A 6,565-nucleotide genomic window follows, 5' to 3' on the forward strand; every position below is an offset into this window, starting at 1 on the left:
GAACTCAAATCATTTACGTACAAAATCAATGGTATAGCCAAGAACACTCATTAAACTAATAAGCTTCATCTCGGGCAATTAAGATATCATCTGTAAGTCACAGAGACGTTAGAATCTTTTGGATGCATGTTTTATTGCCGGGACAAAAGTAGTTTTATTGCGTGTTCGCGTGTTCGTCTTTGCGTGTGTGCGTGCGAGGTTATTTAAAAAAAATCCGGGATAATATTATCATGCTACTGTAAATTGCCATTTAGGCCATGGTCTTTGTTTTCGTAAAAAAAAATGAATACCAGATTTATGTAATTAGACTTTTACTTAATTTTATTTACGTCTCAAGTAATGTACCTATAGTATACCTACATAATTTTCCTTATATTTGCGAGGTGTAAGGAGACTAAAGGTAGTTACTGCTGTCTGGCTCCAGATTCCGGTTTCACTAATTTTGCTTTAATGTAGTTAATGAACGTTCTAGATGGAAACTTTCATTTGTTGCTGATTGAGTGTCCGTATTTTCGACGGAAGAGGGGAACTTGGATATAATTAAGTTGGAACAAAATTATCAGATACTCTTTAGAATAAACTTTCTTCTGAAACATCATGATTTAATTTTACTCCGCATGCCCGTAGCCAACGACAGATACACCCATATAACACCACATGCTTACTTAATTAAGCTTTATAAATTTGAAGTCGTTTGAAAAAAAAATGCTCCATCGATATTAAAAAATTATAGTATCGTTAAAGAATCTGTGAATCGATTAATTAATTGAATACCCGGTTGAGTCATTATGAATTCTGAAGCGTCTTCTTAATGAGTAGATACGTGTAGGTACGCGACGATTTCTCTTCGGTTTGACTTCGAGCAACGTGTTTAATTAATATCGAATAATTTAACGCAGTGATTTAGTGTAATAGGGTGGTGAATTAATTTTTTTCCTCCAAAAAATAATTACGTGTCTGTTAATTCGGTATTTGTGATGATATTCGTAATTAGATAGGCATTTGTTGTTAAGATGTGTGTGAACTTGTTTTTTTTTTTGTAGGAAATTTCGATTGCATTGCAATAATAGCAAGTAAGTAAGTAAGGTCGTGGCAAAAAACATTTTTGATTTATGGAATGTCTGATTGGTAGTATTTTTTTACATAATTGGCGATTTGACTTGAAATTGTGAACGAGCTCACGGTCACTTTGTCTTAAGTAGTCAGCCCATGGACATCACTTGGTGAGTGTCATCATTCTGAGAAATGAGGTTCAAGTCTTGATTATATCGTGTAACGACTGTCCCACGTCTGTCTTCATGCAGGACCGCGTGATTGCTTCGCGCCAGAATAAGACAAATTGTGGTATGTACCCGTGCAGGCTCACAATACTTCCAACCAGCAGTTCTTTGGTACGTCGACTTGGCTCTTAACATATAACAGCTAATACGTTTTATTCATCGATGATAAATAACTTCATTGATTGGAATTTTTGTTTAACATCCCATGACCTGTTTGTTCGAGTAACTTAAGCGTTTTAAAAAAAAAAACAACCATAAATTAAACATAGCATTATTAAAATAGTATAACATCAAACGGTTAAACCACAAAAATGATTTAGGCGTACAAAAACATCGCAGCTTTAATCCGACATCTTAATAACTTTAATCGTATTATATTTGTTTAAAAAACATCTCGTTCCACTAAATAGGTTCGCTGTTGTGATGTGAATAACATTTGTGACGTTGCTGATAAGTTATGCCGATTCTGAAGAACATAAAAAAAAAACATCATTTAGTTAAATATACTTCTAACTTCTATTATACTTAATTTTATAGATCTTGCTATTATTGTGGTCAGTATTCGTTCGCGGCTTAGAAGTAGGCGTGTTTGTTATACATAGTGTTCCAGGTTCAAAATTGGCCACACTTGACTATTGTACAAGTTATTATTGTAAGAGATTGTTACGTGACCGCAGGACCCTTTAAATGAGATATTAATTCTACCACCTTGAGACATGTGGTCGAAATCTGAATTGGATTGTATAGAGTCATTGTGGCTAAATAAGTAGGATTGTGTTCAGTTCCTTTTCACGTCGAATTCGTCGATTAAGAGTTGGACGTGTGAACTAACCCACTGTTACCTCGTAACAAAATTCTAAAATATAAAATTAATACAAAAATAATTACACACAACCAAACAAAATATCTGGTTGTTACAATGAATGAAAACCGCGCGCTTTAACTAGTAATAGCTTCTCAATGACCATATAAGGTAATCGTTGGTACCGGAAATCAATTTCTTTCTGGAACATCCGATAAGAAACGATCACAACGTAGGTGCCTGGAAATTTCGAAAACAAAATATAAAAATTTTCTTACGACGTAACACCACTGACACAGTCCGTTGGTAGGCAGCGACTTGGCTCTGCCCCTGGCATAGCTGAAGTCCTCATGGACCTCATGCGACGGTCAGGTCTTCCTACACGGGCAATAAAAAATAAATTCTCGCCGGATTTCCTCAGTGGGTGGCCTCAGATTTAACTTTTTGTGTACTAAGTGGCAACTCCATGGGCAAAGACGGATTAAAAAATGCTTATAAAAAGTTTCCGATCGCATTGAAATTGTTTTGATTAATTTGAAAACAGAATAAAACTGTTTGACAGGTTAGGTCAATACTATGTTCAACTACAACTTAATTATTATAGTATATGATAAGATGGTTTTTTAATTGCGACAGTGACGATTGCCTCTTCCGACATTATGGTCACTTATATTTAAAGGACACTGTTAATTAAGGTATTACTCTACGATTACAATAATGTCGAATTAGAATTCACCACAAAATCTCATAACAAATTTCAACTAAAACACCTTTCGAAATGCAACAAGCACTTACATACCAGCGCCCACAATGGCTCGTGCCCGTTTTATAAAGGTATTGAATGACAAAAACACGCGAACATTCAGCAAGTTTCTTATTTAATATTAGCGTGATTTACAGGCGTTTTCGTTTGAATAGAACGTTCGTGCTTGGGCCCTTTCTTGTATTTATAAAGCTGTCAATTTCCAAGCCATTTCGGGGTAAAGTGGAAAGGCGCAGATGCGAAGATGGTCGTAACTGAGGAAAAAACCGCGGACCGTCGCGAGCTGAGCTTGTCGGCGTGGGTTCTGTACCGATATTAAATCTGATGGTAATTATTTCGCTTTATTTTGTGCCCTTTAGGTTAATTCATCATTGAACGATTGCTTCAAGTTTAAACAAAAGAAGCTGCTATCTGATCTAACAAAAGAAAGAAAGATATATTTCAATTATCACGTGTGAAGTATAAATAAATATAACATTTGTAGGATTGTTTCTATTATATTTACTTTATCTTATTGAGGTTGAAATACTACTTTTGTGTAACAACGGAAACAGACGTGTTAAAAAATTAAAATATCATTCACAAATAAATACACCACTTGGTAGAAATCTGTATGGGTACAAAAGTTCGCGTTCGGAGTCACTTTCTCGTTAACAGTAGAAAAAATCAGATATTAGAAAGACATAGGTATATAATACAAAATTTTAACAACAAGAAATCCGACTATTATAAAATAAAATGAGAATATCATCAATGTGATCGAAGACAATAAATAAAATATGCATTATCAAGGATGACTCAAAAAGTACTGGTCTGATAATGAGAAGCATCAAAATCGGTTCATCTAGAATTTTTTTCTAGTTGATTTTATCTAGTAAGTGCATTAGAATAAAAATGATAATGTAACTTTTTGGAGTCTGTCAAAGATAGTCTTGATCCCTAAAAACGTTAGCGGGCAAGTCGGCGCGAGAAAGGCTCGACTCGCATTAAATTATTATGATTTATGTGTTTTAGTGAAGCCGGCACAGTTCGCCTCCGTAATTATATGTGGAGGCTTAACGAACAAAACCAGACGGTTAGGGGCCCTCGGAACTTAACGAATGCGCTATGCGACAAGCATTTGTGTCAAGAGAAAATTGTTTTCTTTAAAACTACACAAGGCAAATTGTTGCCCAGATTATACACACTACTGTTGATAACTGGAGTAAACCGGCCCGCGCAGGTACCACCATTGCCTATTTCAGCCTTCCTCTAAGCGAAAAAGTGCAAGTACAATAAAACATGATCAATCAATCAACTAGTAGGTGAGCTCACGGGTATCAAGCCTGACGTCATTGCTAACACAGATCCTAGCAAGAACTTCGCAGAATCTACCACCGGATCGGAAACGCGAATCACTGAGAAGATCCGTCGTGAAACTCAGTGGGCTGTGTCTGTGGGTTAATTTACTCGCCGAACCCTTCGTCGCAAGCGACGGGTTCAACGAGAAGGATGACCGGCGCTTGAGGTATGTATCTAAAAGCACCCTAAGTGGATCGGGAGGATCCGAAAGGACGTATTTTGGGTGACGTCGACTGTTTACCATTCGGTCCGCAGGATCGGGAATGTAAATTTTGAACAAGAAATACCCGAAGCACGGCGAAATATACTCTCAAGAATATCTTGTTTCTGTTTTCACATACGAGTATACAAATAAAACAATCTAAATGTATTTTTAATGATTTTTATCTACATATTAATACGTGAAGCAAAAACTTTGTATCCCTTTTTACGAAAATTGCGCGGACGGAGGAGTATGAAATTTTGCACACTTATAGAGAATATAGAGAAGAAGTGCACAATGCTCATATTTTTTTTAAATAGTGCATAAAAGATACATTAAATAAATAAAGAAAACATTACACACACTACATATCATGTATTTGACGCACACACGCATGCATACTATTTATTGTCAAACTTTTGTTGTTGACGTCTTTTTTTTTTAAGGGATTTTATGACCTGGTAACTAAGACCTTTAGGTCAAGTCTTATTTTAATTTTAATGATACGTAACTTTTATAAATGAAAATGATATTATGAAATGAAATGAAGTTGATTATTATGAAACATGGCATGAAGTGAAATGAAAACGATATTAAATGACATGAGATGAGATGATATGGGATGAAATATAATCGCAGTAAAATGGTGGTCTTTTACTGAGATTTTTTCAGTGGACTTTTTGGAGGAACCCGAGAAGTTACGTCCAGTAGCTTTGTTTCATTTTCCCACATTTTTGCACTTTCACAGATATTAAACAGTTAATAAACCACCGTTATTACACATTTAAACCTGAAGAAACACGAAATAGACAAAATAAAACAAATTACACAACTCACTCCTCGCGTTCCCGCCAAAAAGTCTCTGTTGACGTCTGTGGTCAAATTGAGATTAGATTAAATATTGTTTGTCTTTATTAATATATTTTTATAGAGTAGTCTTGGCGAAATTTGTGATTATAGAAGTATAAAATACAATCATAATAGTGTACAAACTTACAATGCCAATTAATTATAGTCGAATTTCGACTACTGCGGGACCTCTAGTACTTACAACTTCCCCAAAATCACTTTCATGTAAAAAAAGCATACAAATAAGGGCTAAGGATTATTTAAAATAGCTGTCATTTGTTTATCCATAAATAATAGCTATAGATCAGGAGTGGCCAACCGGTAGATCGCGATCGACCGGTCGATCGTGGCTATTAGTTCATTGGCAAGACAAAAATAAATAAATACATAGAACAGACTGCGCAACGTAATCATCAATTGCTGCACGCATCATCTTCATCTTGTATCATTTGTTAATGACCATTACGTCACATTATTTATCCTCTCTTCCACACAATAGTTCTCTTTTATTATATAATTTCAGCTTTATGTTAATCTTTTTAACAAAAGAAAATATACTCTTACTACTTATTGTTTCATTAAATTTTAAGAAATTACATTGGTAGATCCACGGCCGCATTTAGACTTAATGCCGCTCGTGGGCACCGGAAAAAAATCCGCCCCAATACTGGAATTTTACCTAAACTTATAGTTAAAATAACTATTGCAAAAACTTTATCATATGTTATATAATATTATTCCAAAAACATAAATAAATGATGTTTTTTTAACAATTATAAATTTTGCACTATAAGGGGTGACTCATAATTAAAATACATAAAAAAAAACTTTAATTCCAGAAAATGGAACTTCGATTATTATTTTAAATGTCCAAGGAAATAAATTGATAAAATCATTTTGATTATTATTTTTTACCAAAAGTGCCAAAAATTACAATTCACAAGTAATGGATGAATTGAATTTGTTGAATTATCAATAAATAATTGATAATTAATAATTAATATAATTAATTAATTATATTGAGCAATCTTGATAAGACTAAAAAATAATAATTTTAAATCAAAATTTTGCTGACCTAAAAATGTTGCCGCCCTGGGCACTTGCCCCGACCGTCCCTAGTGTAAATCCACCACTGGGTAGATCGTAGTCTTTCGTCAGTAAACAGTAGATCTTGGTTCAAATTAAGTTGGCTACCCCTGCTATCTATACATATCAATAAAATTAGAGTGTCTGTTTGTAATATTGAAATAACCGCTTTTTACTACATCCATATGAATTTATATACGGTACATACACCAAAATAACATTTTTTACAATTTTTGTCTGTC

The 6,565-nt window shown here is 34.3% G+C and overlaps 1 long non-coding RNA gene across 1 annotated transcript; it reads left to right on the top strand.

Annotated features, from left to right (window-relative positions):
- The first annotated feature begins 2,670 nt into the window (after positions 1-2,670).
- LOC134200510 (uncharacterized) lies at positions 2,671-4,478 on the top strand. The gene is made up of 3 exons (XR_009975467.1): positions 2,671-2,777; positions 2,983-3,172; positions 3,860-4,478. It is a non-coding gene; the product is annotated as an uncharacterized LOC134200510 (long non-coding RNA).
- The last annotated feature ends 2,087 nt before the right edge of the window (positions 4,479-6,565 follow it).

This window comes from Bombyx mori, chromosome 17 (assembly GCF_030269925.1).
Source record: "Bombyx mori chromosome 17, ASM3026992v2".
Classification (NCBI taxonomy): Eukaryota; Metazoa; Arthropoda; class Insecta; order Lepidoptera; family Bombycidae; genus Bombyx; species Bombyx mori.